We start from the raw sequence: 26,298 nt of genomic DNA, 5'->3' as shown, positions 1-26,298 counted from the left end.
TGACCATTTCACGAGTATACCGTAAATATCACGAACCCGGTAGAACATCAAATCTTCGACATCGCTGGGGCCGGAAGAAGATCCTGCCAACGACGACTGAAGAGAAACGTTCAACGTGACGGGAGTGTAACCCTTCCGCAAATTGCTGCAGGTTTCAGTGTTGGGCCATCACAAGTGTCAGCGTGCACACCATTCAAAGAAGCTTCATAGATATGGGTTTTCAGAGCCGAGGGCCCACTCGTGTTCCTTTGATGACATCACGACACAAAACTTTACTCCTCGCATGGGCCCGTCAACACCGACATTGCACTGTCCATGACGAAATATTTTGCATGGTCGGACGACTCTCGTTTCAAATTGTATCGAGCGGATGGACGGGTATGGAGACATCCTCATGAATCCATGGACCATGCATTTCAACAGGGGACTGTTCAAGCCGGTGGAGGCTCTGTAATGTCACAGGGCGTGTGCAGTTGGAGTGATATGTGACCCCTGAAACTTCTAGATACGTCTCTGACAGTTGACACCTACGAAGCATCCTATCTGATCACCTGCATTCTTCATGTCTATTGTGCATTCCGACGGACTTTTGCAATTCCAGCAGTACAATGCGACATCCCATACGTCCATAATTGCTACAGAGTTGCTCCAAGAACACTCTTTGAGTTTAACCATTTACGCTGGCCACCAATCTGCTCAGACATGAACATTATTGAGCATATCTGGGATGCCTTGCAACGGGCTGTTCGGAAGGGATCTGCACTCCCTCTTACCGATCTGTGGATAGCCCTGCAGGATTCATGGTGTCAGTTTCCATCAGCACTACTTCAGATATTAGTCGAGTCCATGCCACGTCGTGCTGCGGACTTCTTCGTGCTCGCGGAAGCCCTACCGACATTAGGCAGATGTACCAGTTTCTTTAGCTTTTCAGGGAAGATTGATACATTTATGTATTAAATATATTTAAACAACATAAACCTCATGTTCGTCCGAATATTTATTAGAGGAACGTGTAAAAATTTGAAGTAGAGCGGTCAAGAAATTTTCGAAATCTTTCGGAACAGTGTTAAACAACGTTTTGTTTTTGTAGTGTAGTAGACTATAGATATACAATTGAAACGCTTAATCAGTCAGAACTGCATTTCTTCTTGCAATTGATTGGTGTAACGTCAGTGTTATAGATATACATGGCTTAGCAGGGATCGCGCAAGTGGGATAACACGTCGAATGGTGCCTCAGTTTGGGCAGTCCCTCAGATCTCAGCCATTCGCGTGATATTGTCTCGCGAGGGAGGCAGCGCGCATGCGCCGTCGCAAATATTGCGTTACCTCCGAGGCCGCGGCAGGGGGCGTGTCAGCCGTCCACAGCGACCGCCACCGCCGCCGCCAGAAAAAGCCCCGGCGTCGCGGCCGTGGCGTCGCGACGCGCCGCATCGCATCGCTCCGGATATTGCCGATATCGACTCTGAAGCCCGCCTGCCCCACCCAGTGCTACATTTCGTTTCCGCCGTTGCTCCTACCTAAATAAACGAACTCGCTCTATTCCCCCGCCTCTCCCCGTTCTTTTTTTTTATTTTGTATTCGCTTATTGAGTTTTTCGAGCGCGAGAAATCTTTGCTGTATTGAGAATGCGCCCGAATAAATTTGAAGTGTTGTTCCATCTCTCGTCTCGTCCACAAGTTGGAGCCCGCCTGCTTTATGTTCTCGTGGAGGTTGATGATAAATAATTTCCGCGCACACGGGAGCAGCAAGATGGTGGGAGACAGGCTAAGTCTGGCATAAATATGATCAAGCACGAATATCGATGTTCACAAATTCCAATGCGAAATCAGTGGTAACAGTTTCTATTCCACACTTTTTGTGTTGGGAGGACGATCAAAATGGGGCCATGAAGAGAAGGCAGTGTGTGTGTGTGTGTGTGTGTGTGTGTGTGTGTGTGTGTTTTGGACGGGTCGGCTCTATTTACTACTCCAGTCCTAACGCTGCTGCGGGAATCATTGCGTCACGTTTTGCTTCACACAACACGCTGTAATTCACTTCGGCGTTCCACAGTAAGCGTAACCTGTGGTATGAAGCTGGGCATTTAATTTACCCTGATATGAGCCTAGTATAATCGACGAGAAGACAATAGAAGCTTTCGGAACGTGGTGCTACAGAAGAATGATGTAGATCAGGTGGGTAGATGATGTAACTAATGAGGTACTGAATAGAATTGGGAGAAGAGGAATTTGTGGCACAACTTGACTAGAAGAAAGGATCGGTTGGTAGGACACGTTCTGAGGCATCAAGAGAGCATAAATTTAGTATTGGAGGGAAACACGGGAGACCAAGGCATGAATACACTAAACAGGTTCAGAAGGATGTAGATTGCAGTATTTACTCGGAGATGAAGAAGGTTGCACAGGGTAGAGTAACATGGAGAGCTGTATCAAAACAATATCTGGACTGAAGACAACAACAAAATAACCGACGAGAATATCTATGTGGTGGATGTGTTTACCTATTTGAATTTTGAGAACACACAAATTGTGTGTGTGTGTGTGCCTTTTTGGCTTGTCTTTAGCACGAATGTCCACACCGATAGCTGAGTGGTCAGCGCTGCGATCTGTCACGCCAATGGGCCCGGGTTCAGTTCCCGGCTAGGTCGGAGATTTTCTCCGCTCAGGGACTGGGTGTTGTGTTGTCCTCATTGTCATTTCAGCGTCACCAGTGAAAGGCAACGGGAAACCACCACTGGAACCACTTCCCTAGACGCTCATGCGGTGGACTTCTCTGACGAGGCGTTCTCCATATCAAGACCTGCCGTAAGGGAGAACACAAAGATTTAAGTTTTCACACGAATTTCCAGTGAAATGTTTAATGTTCATTTTCAGATCACAGATGTTTGTGTGATGACCTCTCCGTGAAAACCCAGAGTGCCTGAAATGCCACGTGTGAGCAGCTCAAGCCGGTGCTAATCGCGATATTGTTTCCAATCCAAAGCGCCAGAGTTATAAGAGATAATTTCCATCGTTCTGTAACACCTGCTATAGAGTGTACTTACATGGCAGTACGGTTCCAATCACTACGGTATAGACATCAGAGTTAGTAAAAGTGGGTTATTTATATGAAAATGTACCATACTGATGAGAGATGCTAAAGGCGTTGTACCGAGCCAGGCAGTGTTTTCGTTTCACAGAAATTCATCGTTTTCCTTTTTTTCAGTCCATCAACTTTTACCATCACACATACACTTCGCTTTGTACGGTACTTGCGTGTTTCCACCCGCTCTCTTTTTACAAGGCGTAATGAGATACTAACGCGTAGATATTTATTGGGATGATAATGCGAACGTTCTCAGATTCCGTAATTACTGGATACCCAAAAGTCCCTGTTGCTGTGAAATACCTTCTACTACTGCTCTAAAGCTTCTCATTATGTCCGTATTAAAGTGATACGGCAGTATGAGCCTTTTATGGATAAAGCAACGTAAAGGGCGTTTTAGAAACTACAACCTTATAAAAAAAAGAAGACATCACTAGCTTTACCTTTGTTTTGAATGCACTAGAAAGGGGAAAAAAGGAAGGATAATTGTTTATAGACTATAACTGAACCAACTTCTTTCCTCTAATGACCTCGATCTGTTAACCCATACTACAGAAGAAAATTCATCAACTAATGGAAGAACTTAATGGAGCAAGTTCGGAAGTAGACTTTAAAAGAAATCATAATCTGGAAATTAATACATTAAGGGCAAATAGTAACAAAAATAGTGCAAATTAACCACGAAATCAAACAACCAACGGATGAATTTTTGTACTTACGGCAATTAAAGGCAATGACTTGAGACACAGGAAAATAAACTTGACATTAAAAATAATGTGCAGAGGCTGTGATTAAGTTAACAATTTTTAAGCCGAGGCTTTCGACGTACCAGAAAAAGTAAATTTACAGTTAGTGCTTATTTTCACTTCTGACCTGCGGCGGTAGGACATGTGAAGAACTATCGGGTGTCTGGCGAGCAATGGAAAGAAGCATGACAGGAATTATCAGAAGAGATAAGAAGGTAAGTAAATGGGTCACGGAAGATACTGGAGCACAACAGGAAGTTATTTTGATGCAAAAGGCATGGAGAGAAATTTATCCAGCCGAATGGATGCTAAATGGACACTAACTACGTTTCTGACTCGGCTAGATTACAATAAATGACTGAGGAGACGACTCAAGGTAAGGTAACTTGCGTGATTGGAATAGGCAGGAGCTGAAAACAGTTATGAATAAAGAGGTCGGGAGAGGCCTCTATCCAGTAGAATTTGCACCATGGTTGATGAGGCTGAATTACTTTACAGTACGCACCCGTGGTCTAGGGCTAAGTCTGGCCTTAGCGGTCGACCGGAGGAGCCGTGCCGTACTTCCGCCTGCGCGCAGGCTTCGCGCACTGAGATCACGGCAAATAAGTTCAGGAAATCGACATAACGTTTCAACTTTTGCCCGGAAATTGTACGCCCGGAAGCCTTAAATGTGGAACATTTCCTCTGTGAGGAGGAGAAAATACCGCCATCGGAACTTCTGGGTATCCACCGCCTGATTCTCAGCAACACCGTTCACGTTAAAATGATCACTGATGCTGCGTGCGACCGCGTTTTGAACTTGACCAAACAGCAGACAGGAACTACTTTCAATCACGCTGATGGAAACGTCGGGGTGGTCGAAGCTGAACGTTCGGCATTAGGCGTTAGAACTGTTCGCGTGTTCGAACTGCAATTCGACGTACCTGCAGAGAACGTCATAGTGGCTTTTCGGCCGTACGGGGCAGTGCATGATCATAAGGCAGAACGCTATGCGCACTTCCGCGCACACACACACACACTGTCAAGGAGCAGGGTGCGTCGGATCACAGTTAACCTGCGCAGCCATGTTTCGTCTTACCAGACCATCAGCGGATCCCGGGCCGTAATCGTGTACGACTGGCAGCCGCGTACTTGTTATGGGTATGGAAAAGAGGGACACATCAGATCTGAATATCTGCAGCGACGGATAATGCAGCTACCAAATGGAGGAGTGGTACTTCCCGCGTCGTCTACGGTACTCTCGATCACATATCCGGCAGCACATCAGTCGCTGCCGGGAGCCTGGCGGCTCCGAGAATCACGTGATCAGCTGAAGGATAGTGTTCCGCTCCTTCCTGAACCGATTGCGAACGAGGTGAATAACGATGTGACTTCAACCGTGTCCTCAGTTCTGGTGGTTGCTCCGGCTGCACCTGTGGCCGACGCTAATGTCGAACGTGATTCCTTGCTCGACGGCGGCCTATCTACCTGACTGGCGCGATTCCCTTCCGTCTTCGGACACGGAAGGACGATTGCGTAAACAACGCTCCCCTAAACGAGGCGCTGTAGGACATCGGAACGGAACTCTTCGCCCTGTCCAAATAACACACTACCTGTTGAGGGAATCAACGTTTCAGCGTCTGTGACCGTGTACGACGTCGTCGCCAGTGCGTCTGTGGAACGGCGGTCATCAGTGGCTCTCACCTCGACGGAACGGAATGTTCCTGCTTATGACGCACTTACCGAAGAAGGAACCACACCAGCCGATCTGGCAGTGTCGGCAGCGTTGAAGATATGGATACCACGGCGACGGTGTCATCGCGGGCGTGGAGTGAGGGTTTTGAAGAACAGCAGACCCTGTACAGGTGTCGCCACCGTTAGGGAAGGCAGCCTGCTCGTATCAGCTTCTGCGTTGCGCGAGGGACGCCGGCAGCCCCTGCTGCCGGGTGCCCCCTATCTTCAAAGCAGATACCTACATGTCCCCACGGTGGTAGGGCACAGCTCCACGCCAACCGTATAGCGACACTGAATGTCAGCGGCGTCCATGCGAAGGTCAAGATACTTCTTCTGAAAGAGAAGATATGGGCTTCGGAACTAGACATTGCACTGTTACATGAGGTGCATTAACTGCGCTAACCCGGATAGAAGGATTATCGGCTTGGCAATGCAGTGGCGGTCTTTGTACGCCAGGGGTATAGCTTTTACGATTAACTTCACGCGTGCCATTAATGTCTATGCGCCTTCTGGTAATGCACGTTGGCGTGAAAGAGGACGATTCTATGAGGAGGAGACTGCTCACTGTTCTTACGTCGACATGAACATCTTCTCTTTTACCTGCGAATTTTACATCGTGCCAGGAGCTGCGTTTCACTGTTCGTGATCCATCCCTAGGGATATCTGGGAGTTACGGCGCGCAGACGGCCCGGGCTTCACGTTTCTCATGAGTCATTCGGGTGGTCGGTTGGACAGCATTTATGTCTCCAGTAGGCTAATGCGGTGCTCGACGTAGAGCGCTGGCCTATACTGTTATCTGACCACTGCACATCCAAGTGTACATTGTTCCCTCCCGGCCAGGATGTTGGGAGGAGTCGAGCACCGTGGAAACTCAACATTCAGCATCTGCAGAGTCCTGATTGTCGCCAACGTGGACAAGATGCGAACGGCGTCTTGGATATTACCATCCGTCGTAGACTGGTGGCTGAAATATGCCAAATCGATGCTCCGGTGTACATTCATCACTTACAGCAGGGAGGTGGCCGCTTGGCACAGGCACACTACAGACCTCTATTTCAGCTTTTGCCGCGACCTTAATGGCTAGCCACCTTCCCCGGAAGTACAAACTGAACGCAGCATGATTAAGGCGAAGTACTAGTGATTACTTGCGAGAATCGACAGGGGCTGCTGTGCGTGATCGCAGATCTGATGTGGTGTGGCGGGAGAACACAATCGCAGACACTTCACACGAATCTTAGTCACCAACTCGTAGATGATCGTGCGCAGCGGATCACCAGCCAAGCAGACATGGTCGAACACTATCGCAGAGTCTACATTGCTGATGATGGGGCCGTCCCGGGCTACGATTCTATCGCCGTGGACGTTCCGCGCACCCTCACACTTGAGGAGGGGGTTACATTAATGGAACCTTTCACCACCGCGGTCGCTATCGCTATCTTCAAAAAAATGGTTCAAATGGCTCTGAGCACTATGGGACTTAACATCTGATGTCATCAGTCCCCTAGAACTTAGAATTACTTAAACCTAACTAACCTAAGGAAATCACACACATCCATGCCCGAGGCAGGATTCGAACCTGCGACCGTAGCAGTCCCGCTGTTCCGGACTGAAGCCCCTAGAATCGCACGGCCACCGCGGCCGGCCGCTATCTTCGCAGGTGCACTCTGCAAGTCACCGGGCATCAACAGACTCCTTACTGAATTTTATCGTCTTTTTGTGTTCTCATGTCTACTCGTTGGACGGAGATGTATAATGAAGTGATCACGTCTGCAGCTGCGATTCTACCTCCTTTGGTCGAGGGCATTATTATTCCTGTTCATAAACCGACACCTGAAATTACTATGGGGCATTACCACCATATCACCTTATTAAATACTGATTAGAAGACTTTCGGGCGGTTATTAGCGGCGCGCTGCAGACCCCTCGAACCACGTGTCCTCTCCACCGCGCAAACTACGCCAGGTGGCGTAGCAGCTGGTGACTGTAGTGACGTGATTGCGCTGGCAGAGACGTGCAGAGTTTTTGCGCAGATTTTGACAGGGCGTTTGACAGGGTGCGCCATGCCTTCCTATACTCTTACAATGTATGGGCTTCCCTGCGGGGTTCATCAGTATCATTCGGCTGCTCTTTAGCAGCTTGCGTTCGTTGGTCTAGGTCAGTAGGCGCGTGGCGGGCCCAATACCGATTCAACGGTCGGTCCGACAAGACTGCCCACTGTCCACATAGTTTTAAGCAGTGGCGCTGGATCCACTCATAAGCCTGCTGACGATGAAATTGTCTGGATTCTCCCTACGCGTTTACAACTTTCGATGCCCTGCATATGCAGAAGACCTTCCGCTGCTGGTTCGTTCTCGGGAGAAGGTCTCACGGATCCTCGACACCATCAAGGCTCATGGGATAGCTGCTGGATGTGTGTTGAATGTGCGCAAATCCACCGCGCTGTCTATTGGTCGCGGGATACCCTGCGTCTAACATATCCGCTATCTTGGGATTACCTTTACGTCGTAAAGGCGCCGTACAGCGGCGGTCAATTTGCGTCAGGTTTTCAAAATTACCCGCCTGATGATCAGTCGCAGCTCCCTACACCGCCTCGATCCTTTGCAGCGTGTTGCCTACCTGAATGCCTATGTAGCATTCTACGGCTGCCGACTGCGATAGGAAGTTGTATTCAAGCGGCATTCAGATATTTTCCGACGGGTGAGTGCATATTCAAAGCCAACGGCCTCGCCGCAGTGGTAACACCGGTTCCCGTCAGATCACCGAAGTTAAGCGCTGTCGGGCTGGGCTAGCACTTTGATGGGTGACCATCCGGTCTGCCGAGCGGTGTTGGCAAGCGGGGTGCACTCAGCCCTTGTTAGGCAAACCGAGGAGCTACTTGACTGAGATGTAGCGGCTCCGGTCTTGGAAACTGACATACGGCCGGGAGAACGGTGTGCTGACCAAATGCCCCTCCATATCCGCGTCCAGTGACGCCTGTGGGCTCAGGATGACACGGCGGCCGGTCGGTACCTTTGGGCCTTAATGGCCTGTTCGGGGGGAGTTTAGTTTAGAGTCCATCTTCAAAGTGCGCTGACACATTCATTCGCCTCCCGCGTGCAGGAGGGCTTGGTCTTACAAACGACCGCTGTTATGTGGCTGTACTTTATATCGCCACGACGCACAAATAATGGCGCAGTGTCGAGGCCTCCGTTACGCACCATTTACTTACCGTCCTCGTGCTAGTATGCCTCTCCGCCGGTTCCGGTCGGTGGCATCATTCCGATCATGCCCGAGTTTGCACACACGGTGGCCTTCATTGTGAAACTCAATTATAGACGCGCCGAACTCCCACGAACGCACGCAAGTCAAGGATTTCTACTTCCTTCTCTTGCGTAGTGTCACCTGTAACGTCGTAGAACGGAAGTTCCGATTCTTGCGGTGGACTGTGATTTGGCGCCCATTCACCACAATTTCTTCCCGACGCATACCAGATCGACTTGTTATCATGAGACCTGTGGGAAGTATCCAACTAATGAGTGGCTCGATGCCATAGGACTGGCGGACCCACCCCTCTGCGCTGTCTGTCTTAATGTCGACGATGATCATCACCGATTCAATTGTGTAGGCGTTGCGGATGTCTGGTTATCGTGGCGACAAATGGTCGCGTGTTTTCTACAAGTGCCACCGCATGTTATTGACCCCGAGTCCTTTCTTTACCCGGCGGTGGAATATTTTCCTGCAAAAAAAGCCTCGGGCAGGTCTCTGAATAAAGGGCTGAACTTTGGCATATCTATATGGAGACGCTCGTTACTCGCACCTTGGTGTTTGGCAATACTTGCAGACTGCGCACGCAGCGGTTGGGCGTAGTTCCTGTTATCGTGCGTATTTTGCTAATTTTCTTAACAACGTTTCTGCCACGCCTCCACTAATTTGACGTGTTCCCGACGTGGCAGGTGCCTACCCGATTCGAATGGAATATGACGCGCCTACACCTTGGACTCGGCCCGTCTGCCATGCTGTATCACCTTTTGACATTTACAGGGTCTCGGATGGGTGGACTAGTTTTAATTTGTTTTCCTCTGTATATATGTGCACAAAAAATGAAATAAATAAGTCAGCAAAATTAACATGAGCAGTGTGACTGTACTGCACTACGGCCGGAAGGGAAGGCGTCGTGGCCAGGCATTGTCTCCTCCAAACTGTAGTTGACTGTGGCCCTTTTTAAAAAAGTAAAGAGATTAATTTCAACACAATTTTCTTAGAGAGGGAAAAGCAAAAAAAATATAAAAAATGATAGTGTCTTTGATTAATAATCGAAACGTACTCGGTAACGGGTTCGAAACCCGCCACCGCTTAAATTTTGGTTAATAATCAGCATTGGCAGCCAAAGACTTCCGGCATAAGAAGTCACACTCATACTGCCAACGGCCTTGTCAAAGAGAGCGGAGGAGCGGATAGAGGTTCAAGGCACTCTCTTGTCCTTGGGGTGGTAAACTGCCCCTAAAGGCGGAAAAATCAGCAGTGGTCAAGAGGATGCAGATGGCAATCGAAATCACTTCATTAAAGACAATAGCGTGTATGCACAGAACATGTGGCCTGTAATTGAAAATGTGCCATTATTTCTCCATTGGCAAAAGATTCTGGAATTGTCCCCCCATTCGGATCTTCGGGAGGGAACTGCCAAAGGGGAGGCGACCATGAGAAAAAGATTGAGTAATCAACGAAAGGTTAACTTTGTACGACTCGGGGCGTGGAACTTCTGAGGTTTGAACATGATAGGGAAGCTAGAAAAACTGAAAAAGGAAATGCAAAGAGTCAATCCAGATGTAGTAGGGGTCAATGAAGTGAAACGGAAAGAAGACAAGGATTACTGGTGTGATCAGTATAGGATAATATCAGATACAGCAAAAAATGGTATAACTGGAGTAGGCTTCATTATGAATAGGAAGGTAGGGCAGAGAGTGTGTTACTGTGAACAGTTCAGTGACAGGTTTGTTCTTATTAGAATCGACGGCAAACCGAACCGAAAACGATAGTTCAGGTATACATACCGAAGTCACGAGCTGAAATGAAGAAAAACGGACAGTATATGAGGATAGTGAATGGGTAATATAGTACGTAAAGGGACATTAAAATCTAGTAGTCATGGGAGACTGGAATACAGTTGTAGGGAAAGGAGTAGAAGAAAATGTTACGGGAGAATATGGGCTTGGGACAAGGGATGGGAGAGGAGAAACACTAATTGAGTTTTGTCATAAATTTCAGCTAGTAATAGCGAATACTCTAAGAATCACAGGAGGAGGAGGAGGTATACTTGGAAAAGGCAGGGTGATAATGAAAAATTACAGTTAGATTACATCATGGACAGAGATTCCAAAATCAGATACTTGATTTTAGGACGTACTCAGGAGCAGATATAGAGTCGGATCACAATGTTGTAGGGATGAACAGTAGGCTGAAGCTAAATCTCTTAATCAGGAATAAGCCCTACGCAAAGGAGGAGGGTAGGGAAGTACTAAGGAATGAGGAAATAAACTTGAAGATCTCTAAGGCTATAGACAGAGCAGTAAGGAACACCTCAGCAGGCAGTACAGTTCAAAAGGAATGGAAATCTCTGAAAAGGGCAGTCACGGAAGTTGGAAAGAAAAACATAGGTACAAAAAAGGTAATGCTTCAATTGATCGATGAAAGAAGGAAGTACAAAAATGTTCAGGGAAATTAAAGAGTACACAAACAAGTCGCTGAGAAAAGAAATGAATCGGAAGTGCAGGGAAGCTAAGCCGATATGGCTGCATAAAAAATTCGAAGAAATCGAAAAATAAATGAATGTGGGAAAGACTGACTCAGTAAACAGGAAAGTAAAAAAAAAATCCTTCGGTGAATTTAGAAGCAAGGGTGGTAACATTAAGAGTGCAACGGGAATTCCACTGTTGAATGCAGAGGAGAGAGGGGATAGGTGGAAAGAGTACATGAAGGGCTCTGTGAGGGTGAACATTTGTTTAACGTGATCGAAGGAGAAACAGGAGGCGATTTAGAGGAGATAGGGGATCCAGTATTAGAATCAGAATTTAAGAGGGCTTTGGGGGACTTAAAATCAGAATGAATGGGTCTGGCGACATATCATCTGACTTTCGGAATAAAATCAACCACACAATTCCAAAGACTGCAAGAGCTGACAAGTACGAGAATTATCGCACAATCAGCTTAACATCTCATGCATCCAAGTTGCTGAGAGAATAATATACACAAGAATGGAAAAGAAAATTGAGTAAGCGTTAGATGACGATCACTTTGGCCTTAGCAAAGGTAAAGGCACCGGAGAGGCAATTCATACGTAGTCGTTGATAATGGAAGCAAGACAAAAAAAATTATGACACGTTCATAGGATTTGTCGACCTGGAAAAAGCGTTCGACAATGTAGAATGGTGCAAGATGTTTTAAATCCTGAGAAAAATAAGGGTAAACTTTGGGGGGAGATAGGTAATATGTAATAAATACAAGATCCAAGCGGGAATAATAATAGTGGACGACCAAGAACGAAGTGATCAGATTGAATAGGGTGTGAAACAGGGATGTAGTCTGTCGGCCCTACTATTCAATCTGTACATCGAAGAAGCAATTATGGAAATAAAAGAAAGGTTCAGGAGTGGAATTAAACATCAAGGCGAAAGGATATCAATGATACGATTCGCTGTTGACATTGCTATCCTGACTTAAAGTGAGGAAGAATTATATGATCCGCTGAACTGAATGAACAGGCTATTGAGTTCTTTTATGGATTGAGAGTAAATCGAAGAAAGTCGAAAGTGATAAGAAGTAGCAGAAATGAGAACAGCAAGAAATTTAAGATCAGGATTGATGGTCACGAGGTAGATGAAGTTAAGGAATTCTACTACCTAGGCAGCAAAATAACCAATGACGGACGGAGCATGGGTGATATAAAAAACAGATTAGCACTGGCAAGAACGATATTCCTGGCCAAGAGCAGTCTACTAGTGTCAAATATAGGCCTTAAATTGAGGAACAAATTTCGGAGAACGCAATTTTGGGGCACAGCATTGTATGGTAGTGAAACATGGACTGTAGGAAAATCGGAACAGAATAGAATGAAGGATTTGAGATGTGGTACAGGTGATTGCGGAAAATTAGACGGACTGATAAGGTAAGGAATGAAGAAGTTCTGCGCAGAATCAGAGAGGAAAGGAATAGCTGGTAAACACTGACATGTGGAAGGGACAGGTTGATAGGATATCCGTGAAGACATCGGGAAATGATTCCATGGTACTAGAGCGAGCTTCAGAGGTTAGGTTAGTGTTGTTTAACGTCCCGTCGACAACGAGGTCATTAGAGACGGAGCGCGAGCTCGGGTTAGGGAAGGATGGGGAAGGAAATCGGCGGTGCCCTTTCAAAGGAAACATCCCGGCTTTGCCTGAAACGATTTAGGGAAATCACGGAAAACCTAAATCAGGATGGCTGGAGACGGGATTGAACCGTCGTCCTCCCGAATGTGAGTCCAGTGTGCTAACCACTGCGCCACCTCGCTCGGTAGCTTCAGAGAGAAAAAAACTGGAAGGGAAGACGGTAATACATCCAGCAAATAATTGAGGACGTAGTTTGAAAGCGCTACTCTGAGATGATGTTGGCACAGGTCGTGAATTCGTGATGGGCTGCATTAAACCAGTCAGAAGACTGATGACTAAAAAAAAAAAAAAAATTTTTTTTTAAAAGTCTCAGCCAATGTTCTACTACTCTCCAAGTGCATTCATCCATACCTATTAGGGGCGATCAAAAAGTTTCTGTGCGAAGGCCATACAGTCCACAACCGGTATGCCAATCAGGCAAAATCGCTATGAGCACTGAGGCAATCATCCCATCGACGCACGGGGTTGAAAATAGCCGTTTGGTGAAACACTGTGTCCTGCTACATGCAGAAGTCCGTAGCTGACTGCTGCATATCCTCATCCGACAGGAATCGTCAACCCTTCAGGGCTTTTTAAGTGATTCCAAGGAGAGAGGCGAGGTCTATAGGGCGGGTGCTGGAGTGTCTCCTGCTTGAGTTGGCGAAACTTCTGAGTTACGTCATTTGCAACCTGCATTGTGACAAAGGAGCAGCGCCAATTCCACAACGTTGATTTTCGACAGACATGTTGCACCATATACGTTCTTCACTCTCCGACGAATGTCTGCTGGTATTTGTCCCTTGGCAGCCATGAAAAGAATAACAGTACGTTGGTCCTGTTAGGACACATTTGGTAATAACTTCGCCATAGTTCACGTTCCCACATTTACCGCACGGAGGTCGGAAAGACACGAATGCCACACTAATCCCTTGTCTAAAAGTCGGTGCTTGTATACCCGCATCAGAGTTGCGCTACTTTGCTTATATGCTGCAGCAACGCCCTCAAAGGAAACTTTTTGATAGCCCATTACGTATTAAAATACATTAAGTAATCGTAAGATATTCTACCTTGCAACACTTAAAAAACTTCGTGATTGTCGTCCTTTCTCAATCTACACGACGGATGATTTTAAATGGACATGCAGTGATTGTCAAAAGTTCCTAGGAGGGTATGTATGATCGATCATCAGTGCTGGGAAAAATTATTTTCGGTATGATTCTTCGACTTAGCTAATGCTTCCTCGCGTGTGATCCTAGTCTAGTTATTCATCTGCACTTCTTTCTGTATTGTCAAAAATATAAACTTGGTAACTCCGGTTTATAAAATTCCATCTTCGCAATCAGTGGTCCCACACCATCTCCAAACAGTGAAGCTACAAGGCGGAAGAGAGGGTAAAAGCTATTATATTGTGATCACATTCGCAGACTACAGCCGATTATTAAATGTGGATAAAATGGCGTATCACTTTCTTTCTCACAAAACACGCAATTTCAGTTGTTGCGTGGTATGTCACAGATTTAAACAACTCCAATGGCAAATCGCTTTTGCTGCAACTAAGAGATATTTTTTCGTCTAATGAAGTTTAATACTTTTAATCTAATTTGATCCATTAGAAATGGTTTTAGAAAATCTGTGACTGTGAAAATAATGGGTTTGTTTATAAATAAATTTTCTGCTACCAGTCGAGATTTTATTTTATTTATTTTTTGCGCGACGTATTTCGGGAAACGAACCCATTTTCAATTGTGTTTGTGTGCTCGGAGACGAAAATGATGATAATTTCGCGAAACTCCTCGTATAAAAGAAAAAGCACTCCGTCGTCTGGCCACGAGTGGCCTACCGGGACCATCCGACCGCCGTGTCATCCTCATAGAGGATGCAGATAGGAGGGGCGTGGGGTCAGCACACTGCTCTCCCGGTCGTTATGGTGATAATCCTGACCGAAGCGCCACTATTCGGTGGAGTAGGTACTCAGTTGGCATCACGCGGCTGAGTGCAACCTGAAAAATGGCAACAGCGCATGGCGGCCTGGATGGTCAGCCACCCAAGTGCCGATCACGCCCGACAGCGCTTAACTTCGGTGAACTCTCGGGAACCGGTGTATCCACTGCGGCAAGGCCGTTGCCCCTCGTGTAAAATATAAATAAAATAAAATTGTGACTAATAGCAGAGAGTTTCCACTGCTACTGCTGTGTCCTCCTGAAGAGACAAGGTACAGGCATACACAGAGAGGGCGCCACACACAAAGACAAAACTCCAGAGAAGTGCAACAGAGTTGTGGTCAGACGCCATAGAGGCGCACACAACATGGGCCACGTTACAGCTTCCGCTTTCTGTCACTCAACTATTTTCGAAGTGTTGGTCAACCAAAGACATAAAGCGGGCATACGGCAGCACTGTGAGAAGCTGTATCAACCAGAGTTATTTCAAAACATCGTTTAATGTCGTTAAATTGATAAACGTGTTGTTCTGAACCGTTTGAAACCCCGTCAGACTGGTAGGAATGGTCCTTTTCATATCGGTTGTCACTCCATCTGCTATACCATGTATTTCACACGCACCAGGGGCTATCGTGCTTGAGTGAACGGAATGAATTCGAGACCTCCTAGAAGAGAGCTAAGTTCAAGCTCACAGATCTACAGGGTGCCCATAATTAAAGATCGTTTCAAAATGCTGTAGAAAGTGATTCACTGCTCAAACCGACGTCAGATTTGAACAGCTTGTTATTGACGCAGGGATAAACTATATGGGATAAAAGAAATTTAACGAAAATTTAGCCAGTAGACTACGCTGTAAGAATCATAATGCGCACACAAACAGACGATTTGCACTAGTTGCCCTGCAGAAGTTCCAGACACTCAGTGGTAGGAAGAAAGGCATTTGTCCGGTGCCTACAACGGTCTGAAGAAATATGATTACAGGTTCTTTTGAAGTGTAATGTGGGAGAGGGTGGAAAGCAATTGATCCGACGGCAGTCGAAGATGTGGCCACAGCATTGCAGGAGACGTCGAGTGGTGGTGTGCATACATACAGTGCACGGGGAATGGCCCGAACGTTGGACATCCCTGCGAGCACGGCGCATAAAATCCTACGAAACTTCCTATATTGTTATCCGTATAAAATCAAACATGTTCAGGAGCTGCTTCCTGCTGACAGGCCGGCAAGACAGACATTCGCTCTGGAATTTATAGGTCGCATAGAAGTGGACAATGAATGGCTGTGGAATATTCCGTGGCCAGACGAAGCTCTTTTACATGTCAAAGGACATCACAGTATGCATAACTGCAGAACAAGGTCAACGGGTAATGAGCGTACACTTCAATCGGTGCCACTTCAAGCTGCAAAGGTGACTGTGTATTGCGGATTGACGGCATCGAGACGATGACTCCTGTGGGTCCTATTACCTGTACCGCCACTGGTAAACGCCTATGAGAATCATTTTCGCACAAACGTAAACGTCATACCAACCCTTCAACAGCACGGATGCTTAAGTAGGATCACTTCTATACAAGACTGTACTCCTCCGCACATTGCACAGCCAGTGAAGCGGCTGCTGCAGAGGCAGTCCAGAAACGCTAGAACGACCAGGCGTCATTTCCCCTCAGCCTGACCGTCCAGACTTATGGCTGGGGGTTTACCTGACCGATGTTATGTTCAGTGCTTCAGTTACAAACGTAGCTGATTGAAGGCACGCACTGCGCAAAGATTTTTGAATGTGACCCCGAGACACTCCGATCTGCCGTGGAACCTCATGTTTTTCTCGACTTCAACTTGTGGCAGAAAGCGGTGGACAGCATACTGAACATGTTTTGCGCCTATCTCACAACAATTAGAAACTGACGTCAGAATCAGAGTCTGGAAAAGATCAACGAAGGGATTGCGTTGTTAAAAAGTTTACGGATAATGACTGTATGCTGGCCCCTATTCCGATAGTACAAGAGTTGGGATGCTTCCCACACGTCGTTCAGGGGGCCTAAATACGTCGTATTGTAACGCCGAAACTGGTAGCAAAAATAAAATAAAATTTAAAATATAAGCAACTGAAAGTGTTTTCCATTTTAAGTTTTATATTAATCATCCGTGGTGCCGCAAACATCCTGTATAAAGATGGATATACAGAGATTTATCGGAGGAGCGTTTGGTCTCATTAATGGGTATTTTAATAAACAATATAGCCAGTTTTGCAAGCAGCCACAGGTATTTCCACGAAAACATCAAATGGCTCTAAGCACTATGGGACTTAACATCTGAAGTCATCAGTCCCCTAGACTTAGAACTACTTAAACCTAACTAACCTAAGGACATCAAACACAACCATGCCCGAGGCAGGACTCGAACCTGCGACCATAGCAGCAGCGTGGTTCCGGAATGAAGTGCCTAAAACTGCTCGACCACAGCGGCCGGCCCGGAAACATCCTTTGTTTGTTCACGTACGACTGAAACTCTTGGTCGCAGTTAACGGGCATTGTGTATAGACCAGTTATCTTGGCATACTGTGCGCAGCGGCCAGGCGCATCTTCCGTAGATGAGTCTAGTCTCAGACCGAATGCTACTAAATTACACGTATCTTTATTTACAGTATGTGCTCCTCTGCGACGAGAGCAGCTTCACACTTTCTGAACACATTGCCAAACACTCGCCGGATATAGGGTGCCAAAATTCTCGAAATCACAAGCCAAATACAGTCTTAACATTTAAACCGTATAGCGACTGTTTGGGTACACGTTCTATCTAAACATTGCGCAATGAAAATAATCACTAGGATTGAAATCTGGGGAACAAGGGTGTCAGGCAACTACCTTGCCATCAAAAACACCCAGCGGAACCGTCATAGACGCACTAACGTTGTGCTGTGGGCTTGAAAGGTGGCTACACTGAGCCACAGCGCCAGAAATCGCGCCAGAGAGTATTGTTCCGCCGCCTCCACTGGCTGTGATTATTGAGACGTAGCGGCAAGCAGTTCTCGCCGAGAAGTTGTGGTGGACACTGCTTGTAGCTGAAGTCAGAGTGAGATGCGGTAGTGGAGAGTGTTGTTCCATGTTTATGCAGTTATTTGATGGGAGAGATAGCAGATGTTGTTCCAATGGAGGTATTGTAATGATCTGAGTGCTTTTCGTCAATATAAATTAAGGTAACTAACTACTGTTCTTTATTTTCTTATTATTTGTGTGTCCTGAATAATGCTTTATTACAGGTTCAGTCAACAAAGCATCTGGCGTGTGTTCTTGTATTAGAGTGTAATTCTGGGTTTCTTGCACAATTATAGTATTTCTAATTTTCTTTTATCACGTCAGTATAAATGATATTTAAAAATTCTTGTCCTGTTGAAGAAGAACCGTGCCAGATGTGCGTTGAGTCATACTACCACATACAGAACAGCTACAATTGTGCTTTGTTGGTTTCGTAGGTTTTATAGTTGCTGGGGACTTAATTAATTAACTGTGTTAACGAAAATTTTCTTACATTCTTTGCTGTCATTCTAAGAAGTCAGATTGCGTAATAATACTAGTCAGGGCCAGCCGTTTACGAGACTTGCGTAATCGGACTCACAGCTACTAAAACTAAAAATATTTGCATTTTATTAAATTAAGCCCCCATGCAGGCTCTTGTATTGTACTGTATGAAATAACCATAGGTCTTTTCGTGAGTTCTTTGAAATAACGTTGCGGTTCACGTAGTTCACGTACGTATCAGAAATTATGTTTTGTTGGGTAAAGATAGGTGCTGTAACTCAGGTTGCGCTCAAAGCAAGCCGAATGAAAACAATAGACGTCCATCGAGCCTTGCCAACAGTGTTCAAATGTGTGTGAATTCCTAAGGGAGCAAACTGCTGACCTACACACTACTTAAGCTAACTTATGCTAAGAACAATATAGCCATGCCCGAGGGAGGACTCGAACCTCCGGCGGGAGGAGCCGCGCAATCCGTGACATGGCGCCTCAAACCGCGCGGCCACGCTGCGCGGCGCGCCATCAGAGAGGCGTTGCCCTAGAGACGTATGCAAAATCGTGTTATGTGACTGGCCGTGAAATACGAAAAGCAGCTGAGCCATAGCACACAAATTGTCAACGCTTTTCTTCCGCGTATAGAATGTAGTTGTAGTGCTGTCGTCGGGCAAACGGTATGTGAATTGGTAAGTCGAAGCATAACCATAAACTTTCTAAGTATTCCTTTTGACACACCAGCCCGAAGTGCTAAATGGCGCTAGTATCCCAGTTTACAATCGGTTCAAACATTTAGTTTTCTCCATGTTTGTGTGTCCAGCTCGGTTTCAGCCCATTGGAAATTCATTACCAACCTATCACCGAAACATTTGGAACGTACAAACAGCAAAATTTTCGTATGAGTGGAAGCCAGTATTCTGCACATGATTCTGTTCTTGCACAGTTCAGTACAAGAAACACTCGTTGTTTCTTAGGTGTGAACCGTAGTGAACGGAAACTAAGTACAGCAACAAAAATAAATGTATTCTAGATCGCACAGCAAATGATGCGCACAAACACACACACACGCACACACACACACACACACACACACACACCGATTAACGGTTCGAGCATCATACTGCAATCGGAGTCTTCCTAGAGGGGTATTGATTCCCACGCAACGCTTCTTTATACGTGAAACATCCTGTATGCTAAAATAAAGTAATTATTTTACAGCAGTTGTAGTGTTCAGTTTAAAATTGAATCTTGGGCTACGGCCGAGTGAGTCCGATTTATGTGCGTCTAGCAACAATAGTACACTTGCATCAGCAAAAAAAAAAATCGCCATGTTGACTTGACCCCGGCTCATTAGACAACAGTTGAGTTAACGAATCACGTTTAGGCCTTTATGACCGCTCCAGCACTGCGCCTTTAAATTTGTGAGAGACTCTTTTGTATCATTAACTATTTCCTCATTTTTTATTACTCAAATCTGTTCTTCTATATCACGTGATTAGGATAAAATAGTAATCGTTGAAAGTATACGGCCACATATATATTTGTGAGTTTTTTTAAGACAAGTATTTAAAGAAGACCATGGAGAAATTTTAGAAGTGCGGAAAAAAGAATTACAGACTTTTAGGTTTTCCAGTGGCACTAAAATTCTGTCCGGGACAAGAAAGGATCTTAGGGGCACTTGAACGGAACTGAGAACGTCTTGAAAAGACATTGTAAGGTGAACACAAACCAAAGTAAAACAAAGGTAATGGAATGTAGAGGAATTAAATCAAACAGTGCAGAGGAAATCGCAGTAGGGAAAGGGACACTGAAAATAGTGGTGAGTTTTGGTACTCGGGCAGCAAAGTACTTGACCGTGGCCGAAGTAGAGTGGGTGTAAAATTTAAACTATCAATAGCAATAAAATTATTTTTGAGAAAGAAGAATTTGTTGGGATCGAATTTAAATATAAATGTTTGGGAGTCTTTATGAAGGTATTTGTGTGGCGCGTAGCCTAGTATGGAAGTGAAGTGTGAACGATAATCAATTCAGGGAAGAAGAGAACAGAAGCTTTTGAAATATAGTACTACAGAAGTATGCTAAATTAGATGGGTAGGTCGGATAACTAATGAAGAGGTACTGAATCGAATTGGAGAGAAAATACCTGTATCTCACAACTTGACTTAAAAAAAATGACCAGTTCGCGTGACAAATAGTGATGCATCAAGGAATAGTCAGTTTCCCTGTGGAGGGTTCTTTGTGGGCGGGTAAGAACTGTGAACCAAGACTAGACTACAGTAAGACGGTTCAGATGGATGATAGGTTACAGTATTAATGCAGGGATGAAGGTGTGCGCCCAGACTAGGTTGGAGAGCTGCATCAAACCTCTCTTCGGACTGAAGACCACAACAACAGTCTTAGAGGCAGGACGTGCTGTAGGACGTTCTTCACTCAGCTTGGATAATTAGTCTCGCAGATATGATCTCGTTGAAGAACACAGGCTAAGATCGTGAAATCGAAAGTTCTGGATACAAAATGCGCGCGTTCGTTTCGCGACGGCATTCAGTCACAACTGTCATAAAAGTACTGGCGCAGACTTTCATCCTTTCTCTTTAAACCACAATGATGACGGCGGTGTATCGCTATTTTAGCTTGGATATTCAAGTTGAAAATTACTTCTATAGAAACTTTCGTTCATCAAATATCTTCCCACCCTCCAGACGATGTGTGAAAATAGTACCAAATATGAGCTTTTCACTCACGATAAATTGCTTAGAAGTTGCGGTGACAAGAAACGGTTGGTACTGACCGTCGGTCGGTGTGAGACAAGTGTACGATGTGAAGGGCTCGTGACGTCAGGGCATTGCAGAATGTGTGCGGCTATGTTGAAAAATAATATCACGTATTTGTGTCCTTTGAAATGCAGTGCAGCGTTCCGTAAAAGTTATTTGGTCTGCCATGATAATGTGCAATTTACCTTTTGAAGTCCGCTCGTACTTGTCGTTTCATTACTGTGAATAATACTGGTGTATAAATTCCAACTCTTCAATGAAAATGTATCCGACTCTATTATCCGTTGGGACGACTTAATCATTTTCATCTCGATCGTTGACAACTGCCATAATCCATTTTGGTGCCACGATTGTTTTACCGATAAACTTAGTCATTAGTGAGAAATCTCTAAATTCTTTGCTGTGCGTACCGTTTCTAACACTGTATAGTACCGTACATCACATCTTTATCCTTTAAAAGAACATTATAATATTTATGAAACTCTGTTTGTAACATGCTTAGAGCCACTCGTTCACGAGAATGCATCTTCCCTTCTGCTTATAGATTAGGCCCCTTTCATATAATCGTTGCAATAAACATACGTCGCATTTCTCTTTATTCATTATTATTTCTGCATTGCAGTACCCTATTTCACCTTAATGGGAATCGTCTCACGCTGTCAGTAGAATGTTACCCGTTATAATTTTGTACAGTCCTGTTATTTCCACCACGTACAGTGAAAAAGAGATGCACTTCCAAATGCACATTCATTATGTGGTACAGCTCTTCAAATATCTGCTGAAGCTAATACCGTAGTAAAACTGAAATGAGTTCAGTATAAAACGTGCAGACCAGAAGCGAGTGTAATTCCGCGCTGTATGAAATTCAGTGTATAATTAAATTAATCGCGGTAGTTAATTCACTCATATCTGGCATGAATTCACCGTCCATTAGTTGTCTGTATTTCTTTTTATGTCTTACTATACCGACTGTACTGAAAAGTGTACTCTGTTCTATTGTAATAAAACAATAGCTCAGGATTTAGTAGTTGAAAGAATCAGGACACCGACAACAAACTGTCACCTTCATGAAAGAGTGCGATCGGCAAAGTTAGACGTTTTAATTCATTATTGGCATTCGGTTGAGATACTTCACTGTCATTCTCAAAACCACATGACACTTAAATATGCATACATTATAATAATACCCATCTATATAAATAAGTTCCTCACTTCCAAAATCAACGCATTCTCCTCTTCAGTTTTTGTACAAGAAACTACACCATTAAGAAGCTTTGTCCAAAAGTCACTTCATAGAACCTAAAACGTAGCTCACTAATTGTCATTGTTTTATTTTAAAATTGCTGTCCATTGCTTACACTGCAAGCACCAGTTCAACGTCTAGGGCGTAAAACTCTTTCTTTTACGCCCACTGCTGGTAAAACCGTGGCTGCTTGATATTGGCTCTAGTGCCCTGCTATTTAGTGCAGCGTGACATTTGAGGATGAGCTCGCACACATGTGTGCGCTAATCTAAATTCAAAGGGTGTCTTCGATGTAATGCCTCGAAGTACCAGTTCAAAGATATCACTCCCTCTGATCAAAGAGCACCATAACCCCTAAGTATATTGGAAAGTAGTTAAAGAACTTATTGTCATTGTTCACCATTTGTTCATCTATGACTGAGTCAAACTTTTATACTGCAGTAGGACAGCGCCGTTTGATTAGAGTGCCATACTGCGGTCGAAGATATGAGACTAGGTCCCAACGTGAAGAAGCCACGGTATAGGGGAACAGTAGCAGAAGAAGGCGAGTTTGGCGCGCTACATGTGTACTATAGCTAGTGCAACCAATTCCAGAGTCCTTATCAAGCAGGCGTGGCAACAGGCATCGAACGAATGCAGATACGCGCTGCTACGATCGTAACTTAACTGTTCTGTGAACCCTATATGAAACAGTAATGAAAATACTCGGGGAACTGAGAGACAGATCCTTGGAAGAAAGACGACATAGATCTCGCGAGACTCTTCTGGGGAAATTTAGAGAGCCGAGAACAAATTTTGTCCAAAATTTCCACATTTCCTTATAATTGCCCAACGAGGATACTTTCCTGAAGGCAACTGCATCCTCGATGGACAATCTTATGGTAGAGCAGAACTATGCATCAGCTCTGAGTATGAGAATTCAGTACGGTGCCAAGCCACAATGTACTCTAACCTCAGCCTCTAAACCAGTGGCTCCCAGCCTGAGGGATAAAATTAAATTTTCGAAGAGGTAAACGAAATAGTTCGGATGTGTTTCGGTAACGAAGTTAGTTTCAGAAGATCATTGCTATTATCACTGTTTCGTAAGGCAGTAATGCAGAGTGTCCAGAAAATGCATACACTCTTTGATAGTATTAATGGAACGAAATGACATACCGTAACAGTCCTTGCGCGGAGGCAGGATATTTTGTGTGTTCAGAAGGACCCCCATTAGCAGCCAAACAACGTCGATGCCCCTGAACTGTTGGCCAAACTACGGTTGTCAGTTTTCCCGGTGCGCTTGACGCACAGGACGCCTTGATAGTTTCTCGTAGCTCGTTCAGTGCAGCCGGCTTCTGTTGATTAACCTGATTTTTCAGGGTCCCCCATAGGAAGAAGTCAAGTGGTGTACTGTCTGGAGACCGTGGTGAGTACTCGACAGCTCCTCTTCGACGTATCCATCGTCCAGGTAGATTTTGGACTAAGTAGGATCTGACATCTCTCTAGTAGTGAGACGGAGCGATATGTTGTTGTAGATAAAATCTTTCATTTCCAAACACCTCTGGGATGGCAGGTAAAATCGATGTTTGCACCATATGAAGGCACATCTCACCAGTTACAGTACCTTGAAAGAATAATGGGCGATTCAAAACGCGTGGATATAGACCACACATTAATACCGGGTAGATTAACATTTTTATCCACGCGAACGTGCGGATTTTCAGGAGCCGAGTACATGCAGTTGTGGCGGTATACAGTACCGTTCAGTTTGATTTGCGCCTCGTCAAATCAGGTAGCCATCCCTGCAAATCGTTCATCCTTGAGAAGCATGCCTTCAAACCACTCGCAGTACTCCATCCTTCGATCCGGTTCGTCCTCGTTCATAGTGTGCAGCGATCTTGGAATTCACGTTTTCCACTTTGCAGCCTTCAGAATTCGTCGCACGCTTGATCGGCTTACCCCACTTTCGCGTGCACTCTGCTTCACAGATTTTTGAGGTGACATAATAAACTGTTCCAACACAGAAGCAGTGGAAGCTGGACTTGTTGATGTTTTTGATCGGCCATACCTTTCCTTACGCATATCCTGAGCAGTACCATCAGCTTCAAATTCATTCCGAATACGATAAATTGTTTAACGTGTTGGTTGCTGAGTTTCGTACTCATTGTGCCATTGCAGTTGTTCCTCTATCACGTTTTCGTTCTTCCTGTACCACTTCAATACGGCCTTGCGTTGCTCAAACGTCAATCTTACTTAATTCATTGCTGCACTGTCATCTGCTGGAAAAAGCTTACTAAGATCTGTTCAAAGAACAATGGACTACGCTACCATGCAAAATTTCAACGATATGTTATTTTATTCCAAAGATGTGGAAATTGGGCCCTGTCTCTGATATACGTTAATTAATCACCTTCGAAAATAATGCATTAGGTATTAAGTGGTTACAAAATGAAATAAGAATCTCAATTGATTCGGTTTATTCCATTAAAGAAAACATTTGGCAAACAATGGTGATATTATTCTAGTAAGACCGTGGAACATGTGATGAAAGGCTCCGGGGTAATATTCTAATAATTACGTAAATGAAACAGTTGTAATCACAAAGTTGTAACGTGGTTGTCGTGATGTTAGTAGAAAACGCAGATCGTACTAAAAAAGCAAGATGGTCATTAAAAAGGACTGAGTGCAAGTCTTCGAACTGAAGCTTGAAGATGTGAAGTTTTATGAAATGGCTTTGATGTCCATATGCATTTTCTTGCAGTTGTGTCTCGATCTCACCTTAGCAAAATCTAGGTGGATGTTGAAATGTCTGTAGAATCATTCATTGGAGGCACCAATGACCCTAGCCTACAACTAAATGCAAATCAGTTGAAAATCTATCTTAAGTCCCTCGATACATTTGCTCTGGCTGTGGACCCTGGTGGTCAAGACCCTCAGAAGATAAATCATGAGGCTCTCTACGAAGCAGTGGCAAGAAATCTCTCTCTGAAGAAGACTTGAGAAGTACAAGGGTTCACGAAAAGGAAAATTCATATATCAATATTTTCGCTCTTTACTCTATTCTAATTGACTGGGCTACGAATCTTCTAAAGGCTGACTAGTAAAAATGTTCCTTAGAAAATGCTGCTCCCATTTTCTGGGCTATTCTCCAGGTGGTTACCATTAATGTGCGTCCTAATGTTTATGACTGAAAAAAGGCTACTGATTCTCTTTCCACCTCTCTCTATGGCCAATAAGATGGTTCCCCATTGGCACAGTCGAATTTTTCTGTCTAACCTCTAGTTTATTTATATTATCCCATCTTGTCAGTTTTTATGGTACGTAATATTTTGGTTTTTGTGAAGTCAACGTCCAGCGCCATGTAACGCCTTAAACTACCCCAAACCTGTGCGTTTCGAGATAGCGTCCTTGGTATCCGGTGCTCTCTTGAGAAAACACAGCTTTCTACGTTTTGCGCACACTGGTACCTTCTTGGACTTCACTAAAACCAGCGTTCCTTCTCATTGCACTAGTCAATTGTAAAAGCGGTCGCGGCTGGGGGCGTTACGCCACAGGGGATCTTATCTATGTTTGCCTGTAATACGGCGCTACAACAGACTGTCCGGAGGCCTGTGAGCCATTGACACGCGTGCCTCCCGCCGCTCCCTTTCGAGGGTAGCTTCAAGGATGGTGGCCCACTTCACTTCACGGCTCTGACGCCTCATCCCTGTCTACTTTCAACGTCCCCTTATTTACATACGGTATCCAAAGTCGAATAACAGAGTAAATGAAGAATAATTTAAATTATCTGAATGGGCCTTTCCATTATGGTTTTACATAAATTACGGGAGTGTTTCTGAGAAAACGGTCATGTAAAAAACGATTATGTGAATAACTTCTTCCTTCTTCCTCACATAGTTTGCCCACTCACATATACCTTGTACACAGATAAACCAAAATA

General features: G+C 44.9%; 1 protein-coding gene and 1 pseudogene across 1 annotated transcript in view; both read left to right on the top strand.

The window, feature by feature from the left end:
- Positions 1-26,298, top strand: part of LOC126175331 (GTP-binding protein Di-Ras1) — a 1,524,693-nt gene that overhangs the window by 184,817 nt on the left and 1,313,578 nt on the right. The window lies entirely within an intron of this gene.
- LOC126177499 (5S ribosomal RNA) lies at positions 8,257-8,374 on the top strand (annotated as a pseudogene).

Source organism: Schistocerca cancellata, chromosome 3 (genome assembly GCF_023864275.1).
Source record: "Schistocerca cancellata isolate TAMUIC-IGC-003103 chromosome 3, iqSchCanc2.1, whole genome shotgun sequence".
In the NCBI taxonomy this organism is placed as follows: domain Eukaryota; kingdom Metazoa; phylum Arthropoda; class Insecta; order Orthoptera; family Acrididae; genus Schistocerca; species Schistocerca cancellata.
The sequence above is the reverse complement of the archived record's forward strand: the minus strand, read 5'-3'. Positions and strand labels throughout refer to the sequence as shown.